This window comes from Arachis stenosperma, chromosome 4, assembly GCF_014773155.1.
Source record: "Arachis stenosperma cultivar V10309 chromosome 4, arast.V10309.gnm1.PFL2, whole genome shotgun sequence".
In the NCBI taxonomy this organism is placed as follows: domain Eukaryota; kingdom Viridiplantae; phylum Streptophyta; class Magnoliopsida; order Fabales; family Fabaceae; genus Arachis; species Arachis stenosperma.
In genome coordinates this window covers 121,947,031-121,965,179 of record NC_080380.1, presented here as the reverse complement: position 1 = coordinate 121,965,179, position 18,149 = coordinate 121,947,031, and the positions used below count along the sequence as shown (strand labels likewise).

General features: G+C 38.3%; 1 non-coding gene and 1 pseudogene across 1 annotated transcript; one reads left to right on the top strand and one right to left on the bottom strand.

Annotated features, from left to right (window-relative positions):
• Window positions 1-2,264: 2,264 nt before the first annotated feature.
• On the bottom strand, window positions 2,265-11,061 carry LOC130976814 (pentatricopeptide repeat-containing protein At4g16835, mitochondrial-like; annotated as a pseudogene).
• Window positions 11,062-17,743: 6,682 nt separating this feature from the next.
• LOC130977816 (small nucleolar RNA R71) lies at window positions 17,744-17,851 on the top strand. The gene has a single exon (XR_009085491.1). It is a non-coding gene; the product is annotated as a small nucleolar RNA R71 (small nucleolar RNA).
• Window positions 17,852-18,149: the final 298 nt, after the last annotated feature.

The window sequence follows — 18,149 nt, the reverse complement described above, 5'->3', positions numbered from 1 at the left end:
AATTGTAAATATCACTCCCACTTTGTCATCCCAAAATTGGAGGAAAGTCAAGTGAGCTCAATTGATCCTAATCCAGAAGTCCTAGCCACTCACTAATTAATTTAGTGAAGACTAGTGTCAATGTAAATAAATTATCAATCACATAGACATTAGTAACTTAAGGTTACCCAAGTTACCAATTCGAGTCAAGAATAGAAAAATCTAATCCATGGCTAAAAGAAATATTTCATCAAACACCTAGAGTACAATAAAGGTAAACATCATATAATGCAAGAATTAATAAAAACCATAACTAATCCAAGCAAGAAATCAATGACAACAACGAAAGAAAACATCAAAAGACATAAAAGCATAAAATTGCATAAAAAGAAAATTGAGATTAACAAAAGAGTTCATGAACTAAAATTGGCAACATGGAAGAATTAACAAGAGAAGTAGATAAACTAGGATACTAGAACAATAAAAAGTAAAGAAAACTAAATTAAAATAAGATTGAAACCTAAATCTAAAAAGAAATTAAACTAAGAAACCCTAAAACCTTGAGAGAGAAGAGAGCCTCTCTCTCGAATTCTCTCCCCATCTAAAAACTAAGCTAATGGCATGTGTGTCTCATTCTCCTTCACTCCCAGCCTCTAATCTGCAGAATGGGCTTGAAACTGCGCCAGCAGGAGGTTTAAAATCGCACATAGCATATTCCCTTTAGTGAGGCACGTGCTGCTTGTCACGCGTACGCGTCGGTTGACTGCTCCACCTGGTCAAGCGTACGCGTCAGTCACGTGCACGCGTCGGTACCAGCTTTTCAATTCTTCTATTTTTTGTGTTCCTTCCACTTTTGCATGCTTCCTTTCCATCCTCTAAGCAATTTCTGCCCTATAAACCCTGAAATCACTTAACAAACGCATCACGACATCGAATGGTAATAAGAGAGGATTAAGAATTAGCATTTTTAGGGCCTAAAAAGTATATTTTGAACTATGAAGCATAATTAGGAAGAAATCTTAAAAACATGCAATTTATGTGAATAAGTGTGACAAGAGTTGACAAAATCTACTTAATTCAATAAAAAATAAACCATAAAATTATGGTTTATCAAGAGTCTTCTCTCCATTGAACCGAGGCCAACCCCCTTTCTAGTCTCTTTTGGATTAGCTTACCATCAAATTGTCTGTTACTCCAAGTAAATTTCTTTCCTTCAAACTCCAAATCAACTAGTCTCTCATTTTTTATAAAATTTAAAAAAATTTAAATGGAAGTAGCAGATTTCATCCTTTCTCCTTCCTTTTCATGGTAAAAGGAAGTAGTTACAGGATTAAAGTCACTAATACTTAAACAGTGTTTACCTGTGTTAGCCATGATATTTAGAATTTGGCTAAATTGTGTTTCTCTTTATATCTCATTAGTGTACAAGTAAACTCCCATCACATCCCATGACTTCAAGCCCATAGAGTCCTCCGATTTAAAATGTACTAAGTAGTCTTCATATTGTATAATCTGTATTTTCTTCCCTTCCTTCCATATAGGGGTGGCAATGGGGCGGGTAGGGGCGAATTTTTGCTCTACCCGACCCCGTCCCGTTCAACAAAAACCCGCATTGAACCTGCCCCGCCTCTACCCGCGGGTAGTAAAATGTTAAACCTTAACCCGCCCCGCCCCTACCCGCCCCTACCCGCCCCTATAATTATTAAATCCAAAAAATAAAATAAAATTTTAAAAATTATATAACTATTATTTATATACATAACATAAATTAAAGTAAAAATTTAAATATGATACAATATTATTAATCATTTTACTAATTATTTTATATATATTACATATATATTAAAAATATATATTTATATATCTATTATATATACCGAGGCGGTAGGGGTGGGTTTAACCTAAACCCGATCCCGCCCCGCCCCGTTAAAACCCGTCCCGGTGCGGGTGCGGGTAATTACCCGCTCCGAACGGGTAGGGGCGGGGTGGGTACCCGTGGGTTCGGATAGTGTTGCCATCCCTATTTCCATATCACTACTAAACCTCTTGCCAACCTTCTTGGATCAACACAAATGAAATTCTTAAAACCTACACCTCCAAGAATTCTCTCCACAGTCAAGGCTGTAATTTTTGTTTCACATAAAAACACCACCTTGAGAGAATGGGTCGAACACAACCCTTTAATGTTGTGAACTGTCAAAAATTTTTTCAAATTCCGATAATTCCACGTGATCATCTTCATGGATTCTCGAATACCATTTTTTAGGTGATACCCACCCCCTTCTCATTCATCATCATGTGATCATGGCAGATTTTTTTCGCCTTTGACTCCACCTTCTTTCCTTCCAAACTCCTTTTAACCCTGGTCACTTGTGTTTTTGGTACATCCGAAAGCTTTCCAAGCTCTATTTATAAAATAATTCACCAACCTATAATAGAATAACTCAAGACCAAACGATTGCAATGATAAAAGAAAGTGGCACCGAAAGTTGGCTTGCAAAATTATTAGAGCATATACAAATCACAAGTCACTAACAATTCTTTGATTTAGCATTAAAACATCCACTAATTATTTCACAACATATAGCAAAACCCCAAAAACAGAGGACTGAAATTGAGAGAGTCGTCAAAACTCAAATGACAGAAAATACCCATTATTACTCCCAAAAATAAATAAATAACTTATGAAAAAAGTAAACATAGCTACTCATTTACATGATCATTCAGGAACGCAGATAAGGCAAAACCAGTATCCGTATCATGAAAACTTTCAATGATTATGTTGTTAGAATTTTCTGATTACCCCGTTAGGTGACAATGGTAACATGTCACCAATTTATGCTTTTGGGACTTTGATCCTGTCTTGCTCTTGCTTTCCGATCTTTTTTACTACAACCTCTCATCACAAACAACCTGTTTGTACACTTGCCATTTGCCATTGTTGGATTCAAATTCTAATTTATGTTGCTCTTTTATCATCAATTCCTCTTTAACATCTTTGAGATGTCAGACCTACCATAGAGTATGGTATCACAAAAATCATCATAGGATGGAGGTATTGTATTCAACAAACTCGCAACTTGATCAATATCTCACACTTTTATTCCAGCTGCTCTAACATCGGATATCATTCAATCAAATTCTTCTGTGATTTTGCATTGACTTTTCTTCCAGGTATTTGAACGTGCACATTCGCTCCCATTGATGCAATTTGTGAGACAAAGTATTTGCGGAATATTTTTCTTCCAAAGCCTTCCATAGTGAATCAGGAGTCTTCATTTAGCTCCTCTTTCTTTTCGGGAGATAATGCAGATTATAGTTTTTCTTTACCCTCTAATGCTGTTTCTGAACCTTGTAGAACCAACAATGCTTGTACCTTCAGTTTCCATAAGCTAAAATCGTTGGACCCGTCAAATTTTTTCACTTTAAATTTGGACAGCACCATCTTGGATTCTAAATCAAATAACAGAGATGTCAATAATATTACAAACCACAAGCAAATACAAATACAAATCTTCAATATATGTCACTCACAATGAATTTTACTCTTACTACAATAGGTATATATAACTTCAAAAAATGAGCTTTGCTTCTTTGATGGCCTCCTTTGGTTAGAGGTTGGCTCTGTTTATATAAGTCAGTCAAGTCCGCAATTAATGGGGGCAATAATTGCACTCGCCTAATTTTCATCCAATCAAATGTATTAAATATTTGTTGGAAACTAAATCTTTATCACATGAGTATAAAGCTAGCTGACATTGGTGACACTTGGCATAGAAAATTTAAATAAAAACTGCAAGCCCCACTTTATGGACATTATTGACACATTATCAATAGCAAAAAACCAAGCCATCATTTTGGCTTTTGACACAAATTTCACTGGCATGTGTCCGCTAATTAAAGATGTGCAAAGTTGATATGTATAGCATAATCATATCATCTAACCAGTATTATTTATTTCATTATTTATTTAATTTTACTTTTTTTTTTAATTTTTTTACTTTTGTTACAAAAATAAGAGGAAAAAGTAACCAGAAAAAAGAAAAAATGTCGGGAAAAAACCTAATAAGAAAAATACATTAAGTCAACACTCAATAGCGTAGTCCAAAAACTCAGGAAAAGGAACGAAACTCACACACATAAAACATAAACCACCAAATAAAATCGGTAAGCACCCCAAAAGAATGAGAAACACACATTAAACAAGACAACCAAGAGATTAGGTCAAATGCACCAATACTCTATCTAGTAACTTGATTTAGCATACTAGATCTATGCTACATACCTTTTAGTTTGGTTTAATGTCTTTATATTAACTATTAGAAAAGACAAGGAATGCCAGTTACTATAGTCAAGAATGTAATGAAAAGGATAAACAGGGTTAAACATTAATGGTGTTAAATATATACAGTTAAGTTGATTTAGCTTAATCTCAAAAACTAATTTTAAACATATCACCAATTGTTACCAAGCTAACGAAATAACTCAAAAAATATATTAAAATTAAGAGATTCTGAGTCAACCATAAAAATTAGTTCAATTATATAAGTTGAGGAGAAAAGTTTCCAAAAACTTAAAATCATGATCAACATTAAATATCTAGGCATATGAAAAAGTTGGTAGAAAGCTAAGAAAGCACACTAAGACCGTAAGTGGGAAATGACAAAGCCCAATTACACCTTGCGTAACAAAAATGAAAAATGAAAAATCAAAATTCTCAACCCGCACTACCAGCATTTGTCCTCTACTCATTAGCCATGACCGAATAAAAGGGTATTAGTGTAAAGAAGAAATTCTGTGAACCAGGCAGTTAGATATTTGGCATGCTGCAATAGTTTATCATATGGCTCAAATTAACATGGTTCATAAAAACAAAACAATCAAGAAGAAGAAGAAGATAAAATATGAAGACCCAAGCAGGACACATTTGGCATAATGTTCACAAAATGAACATTAATGTGCATGCATGTCATAGCATGTCATGGCCATAAAGTTTATTTGTACATGAAAGCCTTATGTCTCAGGTTTGTGACTATGATTTGTAAAGCTCAAGTTATGAGTAACAATAATAGTGCTACAATGATACTAGAATCATGAACTATGTAGAAACCAATTGAGAATGTAGAAGACTACACATAATTTTTAGAGGAACCACACCGAAGGGTCCACATCTTAGCAATGTTACTTCTTGATTGGTTCTGATTTTTAGAGGAACCACACCTAAGGGTACAAGCTTCCTTCAATTTTTTAATAATCAACCACAAAAAATCTAATAACAAGAACAATTAAATTAACACAATAATAACAAAGTAAGGATCAGTAAAAACAACTAGGGAGTAGCAATGAGTAATAAGTCAATAGCAACATAGCAAAAGAGTTAATAACATCTAACACAACAGCAATTAAGTGATTAACAAGTTAACAAATTAACAAATTGCAAAAAAGACACAGCAAGCATGGCAATTGGCAAGAACGCAGCAACCAGCAAGAACTAGTAGGCAATAGCAAAAACTTTAGTAAACCAGAACAACAACAATTCCACTAACTTTTTTTTTTAAATTTGATACATCAACACTCACCATTCACCAAAACCCAAGAACGGCAGTCTGGGTGGGAAGTCCCCAGAGCAGTTCAGCATACAACATACACACAAACACAGCCAAAATCAGAGGACCAAACACAACAAAGTCATCATCTCTAACACCCGCACCCTTATGCTATCAAATCTAAGCAACACAACACAACAGCAGAACAAAAGCCATACATTTAACAAAACAACAATTCTTCTACAACAATAATAACAATAATGGGGATTGTTAGTCAATGAAAATGTTCCATTTCTTTCTTTTGGTTTCTTTTCCCTTAAGTCAACACTATATCGTTTTTTCTAGTTTCACTTCTAAATAAATTTATTGATGAACATTGGCTAAAATAGAATCTTGAGATCAATATCAAATTGGGTTATTCTTTATTGCAGAATTATGTTCAATCATCGCTGTTACTGACAAAATGGTAAAATAATAAACTGGCAGAAGTTAAATTGAATCTAACTAATGGCTTTTCACTAATCATGTACCAACCTGCAGTATTCTACAATAAAATTGATTCCAGTGATTAATTACACTACAGAAACAGGACATGCACCTTAAAACTGACCTTTGATCGTTACTAGCTGCTAAGTGCTAATGCAAGAAGTGAGATTGTTGATACTGGTAGCCAAAACCAACTGGAAATTAAAAGAACTGCGCATGGGAGGAAGGAAATTAGTTATAACAATAAAGTGAAGAGAAGTCAATCACCCAAAAATTCAGAAGACTAGCAAGCAGACAAGTGACCACATGAGAAGTCAATCACCTAAAAATTAGAACCAATCGTGAATCAGAAGCTAAAACCCCAAAATTAAAAACCCCAAAATTGGAACCCAAAACCCTCTAAATTTCACATAACCAACTGAAAATCGAAACATACCTTCTTTGACTCAATTAGCCATTGTAGTTCATCATCAACATCATAGCCATACACACCTGCAACACTGAAAAGAGAGAGCGAGTGAGAACAAGTGAGAAAGAGAGGATAGAGAGTGAGACAGAGAATGATGACTTGGTGAGCGCGATGGTGAGCAGCAACCATGAGAGTAGACAAAGGTGAGGAACAAGATGAAGTGGGGTGAAAACGAAAGAGAATGAGGAAGAAGTAAGTGGCGTGAGAATGAAGGAGAACAAAGGCGGGTTTGGCGTGAAAACGAAAAAAATATTTCATTAAGGTGAAACTTTTTGTTCTTGGCATGTATAATGAAGTTCATTGAACTAACTGGTTTACCTTTGACTGAATTCAATTGCATTGTTCTGGTTGCACAATGGCAAGATTACCAGTAATCACTGCAGGAGCAAGACCCATCCTTGAAAATGATGAAACCTAGTGGTATCCCTAACAATGATTTCTCTTCCTTCTATAGCTGATATGTACTTTATTGCATTGTGGCAATCTCCACAAACTCTCAAGTTCTTGAATACCCTAATTGGAACCCCTAATGGTACCTTTAAAAGTCCAAATGCAATTGCCAATTTCTCACTGTGCCATAGAAGAAGCTGTTCTTTCAGCTCCTCTTCCACATCATGCAATGCGAACTCAAGATCCGGAATATAGCCAGCCATCTTCATTTTTTCCTCCACTTCATTTAGTTTTTTATGTATAGAGACCAACTCTGGGTGCAATCGGTCGCTTGACCGAAACTCATGCACCGCACTCTGTATCTCAATCCAACTATATCCGGGTGCCTTCACTACATTGTTGTCTTTCATCGATCTCCGAATCCTAGCAACATGCTCCCATCTATTTTGTGCTGCATAAATATTGGCCAACTGAACATATCCAGTTGCACTATTTGGATCAAGCGCAAGCAGATTCTTGGCAGCAAACTCGGCCAGGTCTAGGTTCTTATGGATCCTACAGGCTCCCAAAAGCGTTCCAAAGATGGCAGGATGTGGCTTAAACGGCATACTTTTTATCAAGTCTGTTGCCTCAGATAACCTACCACGTCGACCGAGAAGGTCAACCATGCAAGCATAGTGTTCTGGCCTAGCTTCAATTCTATAATCCCTTATCATAGCATCAAAATATTGGACCCCGAGATCTACAAATCCTGCATGGTTACAAGCTAAAAATACTGCTACAAAAGTAATCCAATCTGGCTTCATGCCATCATTTTTCATTGCATCAAATAACTCCAGAGCTTTTTCACCAGCTCCATGTTGTGCATAACCAGAAATCATTGCGTTCCATGATACAAGGTCTTTCCGTTGGATCTGCACGAACAATTTCCATGCGTCCTTCAGCTCCCCCCCGCATTTGGAATACATGCTAACCAATGAAGTTCCGGCTTACTACTCAATGGAGATTTACAAACTAACTGATGAACTTGTCTACCAAGTTGCAATGCTGATAGGTTACTACAACCCAACAACACACTAGTCAAGCTCACAGCATTAGGCTTGGCCCCAGTCTCTAACATTGTCTTGAAAAGCTTCAACCCATCTTCTGCCCTGCCATTATCAACATACCCAGCTATCATAGCATTCCATGTCACCAAAGTCTTCTGAGACATTTCCCGGAACAATTTCTCGGCAGACTCAACCCTACCAAATTTCATGTACCCAGTGATCATGGCAGTCCAGGTAATCACACTCTTCACAGTTGCAGCATAAAAGCACTCCACTGCAGAATCCAAGTCTCCACAGGCCACGTAAGCCGACACCATCGCACTCTATGAGATAGTATTTTTCTCTGGCATCGCCAAGAACATCATGCGTGCCTCACCCATCAATCCAATCTGAGCATAACCTGAGATCATCGTGTTCCAAGATGCCGTATCCTTCACAGGCATTACATCAAAGTAAGCACGGGCACTGTGGATGCCAAAATTGTTCAAACAACATGCCAGAATGATATTATAAGGCACACTATTCGGCTCAGGAATTTTATCAAACACTTGGCGTACAACTTCAAAATTCCCAAGATTCTTGGCGTAGCCAGCAAGGATAGAGTTCCAAGTAACGGTACTCTTCACTGTCATATTATCAAACACTCGGAGAGCAGAAGCTATGTCACCCAATCGAAGGTAATTGGCGATGAGCTTGTTGGAGGCAACGGCATTGTTGAACATGCCCTGGTTGAACCGTGATGGGAGTGGGGTTACTGACACGGTGGAGCCACAACTGAGGCCGGAGAAGGACAAGTGGCGTTTACTCAGCGTTAAAACAAAGTTCCTAACAAGCCCTGAATAATACATGAATCAATGGCTTTGTCCTTGGGGGGCTTGATTCTTAGTTGTTTCTTCGTGTTCAAGAGCTTATGCAGCTGTAGTGGCGGGAAAGCTGGTGTGAGTGCTTAGTTATTTGTTTGGTTATTTTAGAAGGGAAGAATGAACAAAAGTACACATATGAATTTTCATATGGTGGACAGATGTACACTAATTTTTTTTAATGAGTTATCTGTACACACATCAATATCAAGCACCGTTGTTATTTCTACCTTTTCGTCGTTTGAGTAACTTTTCCAGCGGTAATGACTGCCAAGTGACTCTGCATTGTGTGATGTGACCTTTTGGATGACGACACATTGAAAACTAAATGATAAATTATTGAATTTGTTAAATTTGAATAAAAAAAAATTTATAAGTGATTTAGAGTCTTCGTTTTTTCCCTTCCTTCTCTAAAAAGTGGATGTGGATCAAGGGATGGAACTCAAAAATAGCTGTTAGGACCAAGCCACCAAGGTCCTGAAAACCGGATCGGTCATCGAACTGCTCTAAATACTGATTCATTGGTTCATCGGTTCAACCGAAAAAACCGTTTTATAATAAACACCTGATTCTATAAAAATTCAATGAATAGAGCAACAAATTCTAAACACTCTTTTACTACATTTTTTACTTCAAAAGGAGATCGTAAACAACTAGTTCTATAATTAAACAAACTACAATGATATACAAAGCCAAAAATAGGCCAATGATGAAATAATAAAAGGTTTCCCTCTTCAATTCTATGTTCAAGCTTATAGCAGACCAGAATCAAAAGAGTAATACCGCTGAAATAATCTTCCATCTTAATTCTTATATACCTCAAAGAATTTCCTACAAAATGAAAATTGAACACAACACACAGCCTTAAAACAAAAACAAAACAACACTCAGAAATCATCACCTCTTCCAAACACAGCCTTAAAACAAAACAGAACAACATTCAGAGTTTGAGCATTGATCACAAAAGATTGATTTCTGAAACGAAACAAAACAAAAACAGCAGAACAACATTCAGAGTTTGAACATTGATTACAAAAAATTGATTTCTGAAACAAAACAAACAATTAACAAAACAATGAAAACAGAATTTTTTCCTTCAGAAGAAGAAAACAACGAAAACATGAAGCATATAATAAATCAATGATCACCAATATCCAGCAATAATCTCAAAGACAACAATAAATACACAACAACAATTTATCAAATAAACAAGAACAAAACCTAAATAGAAAATCCAACAAATTAAATCACAACAACCTAACAATTTAGCAAATTAAAACAACAGCAACCCAACAATTTAGCAAATTATCAACTTAAAAAGTTCAAGAACAGAAAATCACAACAAAAACAAAAAAAATTAAAAGTAACAGAAGAACAACAACACAAGAACAATTAGCAAATTAACAAGTTCACAATAACGGTTAAAATTTAGCAGAAGAACACTAATACAAGTGAAATCATCATGCTAATATGTTTTCTGCAAAGATGCAATTTGTGCAGCTAAAATTTCCTAATTACTAAGATCCAATTATTCTAATTTCACATGAAATCAATTTACTAAGTTTCTAAAAGCTAGAATATTTATAAAACCAACCAGAAATATGGTTAAAGCATTTCATCAAACATGTTGAGTGCGGTAAAATTAAAATGAAATAAGAGAATTCAAAGCTTAATATCAATGTGATAGAGAAGGGAACATAACTTTTGCAACTTTAATTCAGTCTATGAAAAAATCCAAACCACTATCAAATCAATTAGTTACTTATTGTAATAGAAATCAGAAGTTGCAGGTTTGAAGCAGAGTATTGGTGTTGTGTGAGTGTATTGTCTGGTGGTGGGTTTAGGGAACTCACGGCGGCAACAAGAGAGAGCAGTTCGACGGCTAGGTGGAGCGCGCGGGTTGGTCCTAGAGTTTGAAGCAGAGCAACGTGGCTTCCAGACGAACTCGAATGAGAACTCGAACGGTGAACGCCGAGCGAACGTGAACGGCGAAGAACGCAAACGAAGACGACAGCTGAACGAAGACGCGAACGTGAACGGCAAAAAACGGCGGCGGAAGCGCGGCTGAGCAGACAAAGACGACGGACGCCGAGCTCGAGGAAGCAGCCGCGATCGGTGATAGATAAACGGGATTGAAGATTTGGAGCACGAGGGGAGCTAAATAGACGGACGGATGGCGAACTTTGAGTGCGAGGACGGCGGCAGTATGCCACTCCTTGAGGCGGTGGTGCTTACATTGCTGGGGTTTTTTGGCTGGGTTTGTGTGATTTCTTTCTGTAGAAAGAAAGGGAGAAACTAGAAAGGGAGAAAGAAACGAAGGAGCTTCCGTTTCTGTGTAGACCGGCCAGTTTCCGGTTCGGTCTGACCAGCCGATTTTCGGCCAGTTCAACAGCTTTTTACCAATTTTCTAATCAACAGTTTTATATGCCTGATCGGATCATTAAAATTCCCGATTCACAGTTGAACCATTTTAACCCGTCGGTTCAGTCCGATTTTTAAAGCCATGGTTAAGATTATGTTTAAAGTAAATTTTGGAGAACGAAAAAAGAGAATCAAGATTTTAAATCACTTGTAAATTTTTTGTTATTATTATTTAAATTTAACAAATTTAATAATTTATCATTTAGTTTTTACAATGTCATCAAAAGGGTTATGTCACACCATGTACAGAGCCACTTGGTAGTCACTATTACCAAAAAGGTTATTCAAGCGACAAAAGGATAGAAATGACAACAAAGTTTGATATTAGTATATACAGATGACTCATTAAAAAATTAGAGTATATATTTGTCTACAGTGTAAAAATTCATGTATACTTTTTTCCATTCTTTATTTTAGAATGAGTAATACCCCAAATCAGTCCCTAAGAAATTTTAGACCGGACACTTTAGTCCCTAAGGAATAAAAATACCCAGATCGATCCCCAACGTTAAATGCCGTTAGTCGTTGCAGTCCTCGTCTGTTAAAAGGTAATGTCTGATGCTGAGTTGTAGCATTAAGTTTTTCACGTGGTCGTTAAGTGCTAGGTGGAGCGAAGAGGACAGTTCAGTCCCTGTAGACACAGTCCTAGTAACGTCAATTTAGGGGAGACCACGGCGCTGCGTTTTGTATATGAAGGTGTAGAGGTCTTCTTTCACTTTCTTCTTTAAATCCTGCATGAATTTGAAACCCTAAGAAGTTAATTCCTCTGGAAAATACATCACAGCTATAATGTCACACAGTGTAGGAAGCACCTTGGCATCAAGTAGTCGTCGACGGAGAGCGACTGGTGCACGAAATTGTGATCATCAATGGCGCCATCAACATGGTACGCTCAATTGCAATCTCAACTCTTTATCACAACTTCGCACAACTAACCAGCAAGTGCACTAGGTCGTCCAAGTAATAAACCTTACGCGAGTAAGGGTCGATCCCATGGAGATTGTTGGTATGAAGCAAGCTATGGTCATCTTGTAAATCTCAGTCAGGTGGATTCAAATGGTTATGGAGGATTAATGAATAAAACATCAAATAAAGATAGAGATACTTATGTAATTCATTGGTGAGAATTTCAGATAAGCGTCTGGAGATGCTTTGTCCCTTCCGTCTCTCTGCTTTCTTACTGTCTTCATCCAATCCTTCTTACTCCTTTCCATGGCAAGCTGTATGTTGGGCATCACCATTGTCAATGGCTACAGTCCCGTCCTCTCAGTGAAAATGTTCAACGCGCTCTGTCACAGCACGGCTATTCAGCTGTCGGTTCTCGATCATGTCGGAATAGAATCCAGTAATTCTTTTGCGTTTGTCACTAACGCCCCACAATCGCGAGTTTGAAGCTCGTCACAGTCATTCAATCCTTGAATCCTACTCAGAATACCACAAACAAGGTTTAGACCTTCCGGATTCTCTTGAATGCCGCCATCAATTCTAGCTTATACCACGAAGATTCTGATTAAGGAATCCAAGAGATAAACATTCAAGCCTTGTTTGCTCGTAGAACGGAAGTGGTTGTCAGGCACGCATTCATAAGTGAGAATGATGATGAGCGTCACATAATCATCACATTCATCATGTTCTTGGGTGCGAATGAATATCTTAGAACAAGAATAAGCTGAATTGGATAGAAGAACAATAGTAATTGCATTAATACTCGAGGTACAGCAGAGCTCCACACCTTAATCTATGGTGTGTAGAAACTTCACCGTTGAAAATACATAAGAACAAGGTCTAGGCATGGCCGAATAGCCAGCCTCCCAATGATCTAAGAACTAGACGTCCAAAGATGAAAATACAATAGCAAAAGGTCCTAATTGTAGAGAACTATTAGCTTAGGATTTACAAAAAATGAGTAAATGACGTAAAAATCCACTTCCAGGCCCACTTGGTGTGTGCTTGGGCTGAGCATTAAAGCTTTCATGTGTTGAGACTTTTCTTGGAGTTAAACGCCAGGTTTTGTGCCAGTTTGGGCGTTTAACTCCCATTCTTGTGCCAGTTCCGGCGTTAAACGCCAGAATTCTTGAGCTGACTTGGAACGCATGTTTGGGCCATCAAATCTCGGGCAAAGTATGGACTATTATACATTGCTGGAAAGCCCAGGATGTCTACTTTCCAACGCAATTGAGAGCGCGCAAATTGGGCTTTTGTAACTCCAGAAAATCTACTTCGAGTGCAGGGAGGTCAGAATCCAACAGCATCTGCAGTCCTTTTCAGCCTCTGAATCAGATTTTTGCTCAGGTCCCTCAATTTCAGCCAGAAAATACCTGAAATCACAGAAAAACACACAAACTCATAGTAAAGTCCAGAAATGTGAATTTTAACTAAAAACTAATAAAAATATAATAAAAACTAACTAAAACATATTAAAAATATACTTAAAACAGTGCCAAAAAGCGTATAAATTATCCGCTCATCACAACACCAAACTTAAATTGTTGCTTGTCCCCAAGCAACTGAAAATCAAATAGGATAAAAAGAAGAGAATATACTATAAACTTCGAACTATCAATGAAACTTAGCTCCAATTAGATGAGCGGGACTTGTAGCTTTTTGCCTCTAAACAGTTTTGGCATCTCACTTTATCCTTTGAGGTTCAGAATGATTGGCTTCTATAGGAACTCTGAATCCGGATAGTGTTATTAATTCTCCTAGTTAAGTATGATAATTCTTGAACACAGCTACTTTATGAGTCTTGGCCATGGCCCAAAGCACTCTGTTTTCCAGTATTACTACCAGATACATCCATGCCACAGACACATAACTGGGTGAACCTTTTCAGATTGTGACTCAGCTTTGCTAGAGTCCCCAATTAGAGGTGTCCAGGGTTCTTAAGCACACTCTTTTTTGCTTTGGATCATGACTTTAACCGCTCAGTCTCAAGTTTTCACTTGACACCTTCACGCTACAAGCACATGGTTAGGGACAGCTTGGTTTAGCCGCTTAGGCCAGGATATTATTCCTGTAGGCCCTCCTATCCACTAATGCTCAAAGCCTTGGATCCTTTTTATTACCCTTGCCTTTTGGTTTAAAGGGCTATTGGCTTTTTCTGCTTGCTTTTTCTTTCTCTTCTCTTTTTTTTTGAATTCACTGCTTTTTCTTGCTTCAAGAATCATTTTTATGATTTTTCAGATCCTCAGTAACATGTCTCATTTTTCATCATTCTTTCAAGAGCCAACAATTTTAACATTCATGAACAACAAATTCAAAAGACATATGCACTGTTCAAGCATACATTCAGAAAACAAAAAGTATTGTCACCACATCAAAATAATTGAACTAGTTTTAAGGATGAATTCGAAATCATGTACTTCTTGTTCTTTTGTAATAAAAACATTTTTCATTTAAGAAAGGTGATGGATTCATAGGACATTCATAACTTTAAGGCATAAACACTAAGACACTAATGATCATAAGACACAAACATAAATACAACATAAAGCATAATTTTCGAAAATAAACAGAAAAATAAAGAACAAGGAGATTAAAGAACGGGTCCACCTTAGTGATGGCGGCTTGTTCTTCCTCTTGAAGATCTTATGGAGTGCTTGAACTCCTTAATGTCTCTTCCTTGCCTTTGTTGCTCCTCTCTCATGATTCTTTGATCTTCTCTAATTTCATGGAGGAGTATGGAATGTTCTTGGTGCTCCACCTTTCGTTGTCCCATGTTGGAATTCAATTCTCCTAGGGAGGTGTTGATTTGCTCCCAATAGTTTTGTGGAGGAAAGTGCATCCCTTGAGGCATCTCAGGGATTTCATGATGAGGAATCTCCTCATGTCCATGAGTGGGATCTCTTGTTTGCTCCATCCTCTTCTTAGTGATGGGTTTGTCCTCATCAATGAGGACTTGGTCCAACCTTTGATCAAAGTTGACCCTTTTTGAGTTTGAAAGGGACCTCGGGGATCACCTTCTTCATGGCCACAACTTCATAGAAGTGGTCTTGATGCACCCTTGAGATGAATCTCTCCATCTCCCATGACTCGGAGGTGGAAGCTTTTGCCTTCCCTTTCCTCTTTCTAGAGGTTTCTCCGGCCTTAGGTGCCATAAATGGTTATGGAAAAACAAAAAGCAACGCTTTTACCACACCAAACTTAGAAGGTTTGCTCGTCCTCGAGCAAAAGAAGAAAGAAGAGAGTAGAAGAAGAAGAAATAGAGGAGATGGAGGGGGGCTTTGTGTTTCGGCCATCTAGGGTGAGTTTGGGAGGGAAAGTGGTTTGAATTTGAATGGTGAGGTAGGTGGGATTTTATGAAGGATGGATATGAGTGGTGAATGGGATGGTGGGTTTTGATAGGTGAGGGGTTTTTTGGGGAAGAGGTGTTGAGGTGATTGGTGAGTGGGTGAAGAAGAGAGAGAGTGGTGGGGTAGGTGGGGATCCTGTGGGGTCCACAGATCCTGAGGTGTCAAGGATAGCTCATCCCTGCACCAAGTGGCGAGCAAAAATGCTCCTTCTGCCAATCCTGGCGTTAAACGCCGGGCTGCTGCCCTTTTCTGGCGTTAAACACCAGTCTGGTGCCCCTTTCTGGCGTTAAACGCCCAGAATGGTGCCAGACTGGGCGTTAAACGCCCATTTGCTGCCCTTACTAGCGTTTAAACGCCAGCAAACTTTTCCTCCAAGGTGTGCTATTTTTCTTTCTATTTTTCATTCTGTTTTTTCTTTTTCAATTATTTTTATGACTTCACATGATCATCAACCTATAGAAAACATAAAATAACAATGGAAAATAGATAAATATAACATTGGGTTGCCTCCCAACAAGCGCTTCTTTAATGTCAGTAGCTTGACAGTGGGCCCTCATGGAGCCTCACAGATGTTCAGAGTAATGTTGGAACCTCCCAACACTAAACTTAGAGTTTGAATGTGGGGGTTCAACACCAAACTTAGAATTTGGTTGTGGCCTCCCAACACCAAACTTAGAGTTTGACTGTGGGGGCTCTGTTTGACTCTGTTTTGAGAGAAGCTCTTCATGCTTCCTCTCATGGTTACAGAGGGATATCCTTGAGCCTTAAAAACAAAGGATTCTTCATTCACTTGAATGATCAATTCTCCTCTGTCAACATCAATCACAGCCTTTGCTGTGGCTAGGAAGGGTCTGCCATGGATGATGGATTCATCCATGCACTTCCCAGTCTCTAGGACTATGAAATCAGCAGGGATGTAATGGTCTTTAATCTTTACCAGAACATCCTCTACAAGTCCATAAGCTTGTTTTCTTGAATTGTCTGCCATCTCTAGTGAGATTCTTGCAGCTTGTACCTCAAAGATCCCTAGCTTCTCCATTACAGAGAGGGGCATGAGGTTTATGCTTGACCCTAGGTCACACAGAGCCTTCTCGAAGGTCATGGTGCCTAATGTACAAGGTATTGAGAACTTCCCAGGGTCCTGTCTCTTTTGAGGTAATCTCTGCCTAGTCAAGTCATCCAGTTTTTTGGTGAGCAAAGGGGGTTCATCCTCCCAAGTCTCATTACCAAATAACTTGTCATTTAGCTTCATGATTGCTCCAAGGTACTTAGCAACTTGCTCTTCAGTGACATCTTCGTCCTCTTCAGAGGAAGAATACTCATCAGAGCTCATGAATGGCAGAAGTAATTCCAATAAAATCTCTAAGGTCTCAGTGTGAGCCTCAGATTCCCATGGTTCCTCATTAGGGAACTCATTGGAGGCCAGTGGACGTCCATTGAGGTCTTCCTCAATGGCGATCACTGCCTCTTCCTCCTCTCCAAATTCGGCCATGTTGATGGCCTTACACTCTCCTTTTGGATTCTCTTCTGTATTGCTTGGAAGAGTACTAGGAGGGAGTTCAGTAACTTTCTTACTCAGCTGACCCACTTGTGCTTCTAAGTTTCTAATGGAGGACCTTGTTTCAGTCATGAAACTTTGAGTGGTTTTGATTAGATCAGAGACCATGGTTGCTAAGTCAGAGTGGCTCTGCTTAGAATTCTCTGTCTGTTGCTGAGAAGATGATGGAGAAAGCTTGCCATTGCCAAACCTGTTTCTTTCACCATTATTGTTGTTGAAACCTTGTTGAGGTCTCTGTTGATCCTTCCATGAGAGATTTGGATGATTTCTCCATGAAGGATTATAGGTGTTTCCATAGGGTTCTCCCATGTAATTCACCTCTTCCATTGAAGGGTTCTCAGGATCATAAGCTTCTTCTTCAGATGAAGCGTCCTTAGTACTGCCTGGTGCAGCTTGCATTCCAGACAGACTTTGAGAAATCATATTGACTTGCTGAGTCAATATTTTTTTCTGAGCCAATATGGCATTCAGAGTATCAATCTCAAGAACTCCTTTCTTCTGATTCGTCCCGTTGTTCACAGGATTCCTTTCAGAAGTGTACATGAATTGGTTATTTGCAACCATTTCAATGAGTTCTTGAGCTTCTGCAGGCATCTTCTTCATATGAAGAGATCCTCCAGTAGAGCTATCCAATGACATCTTGGACAGTTCAGATAGACCATCATAGAAGATACTTATGATGCTCCATTCAGAAAGCATGTCAGAAGGACACTTTCTGATCAATTGTTTGTATCTTTCCCAAGCTTCATAGAGGGATTCACCTTCCTTCTGTCTGAAGGTTTGGACTTCCACTCTAAGCTTATTCAATTTTTGAGGTGGAAAGAACTTTGCCAAGAAGGCATTGACTAGCTTTTCCCAAGAGTTCAGGCTTTCTTTAGGTTGTGAGTCTAACCATATCCTAGCTCTGTCTCTTACAACAAAAGGGAATAGCATAAGTCTGTAGACCTCAGGGTCAACCCCATTGGTCTTGACAGTGTCACAGATTTGCAAGAATTCTGCTAAAAACTGATGAGGATCTTCCAATGGAAGTCCATGGAACTTGCAATTCTGTTGCATTAGAGAAACTAATTGAGGCTTAAGCTCAAAGTTGTTTGCTCCA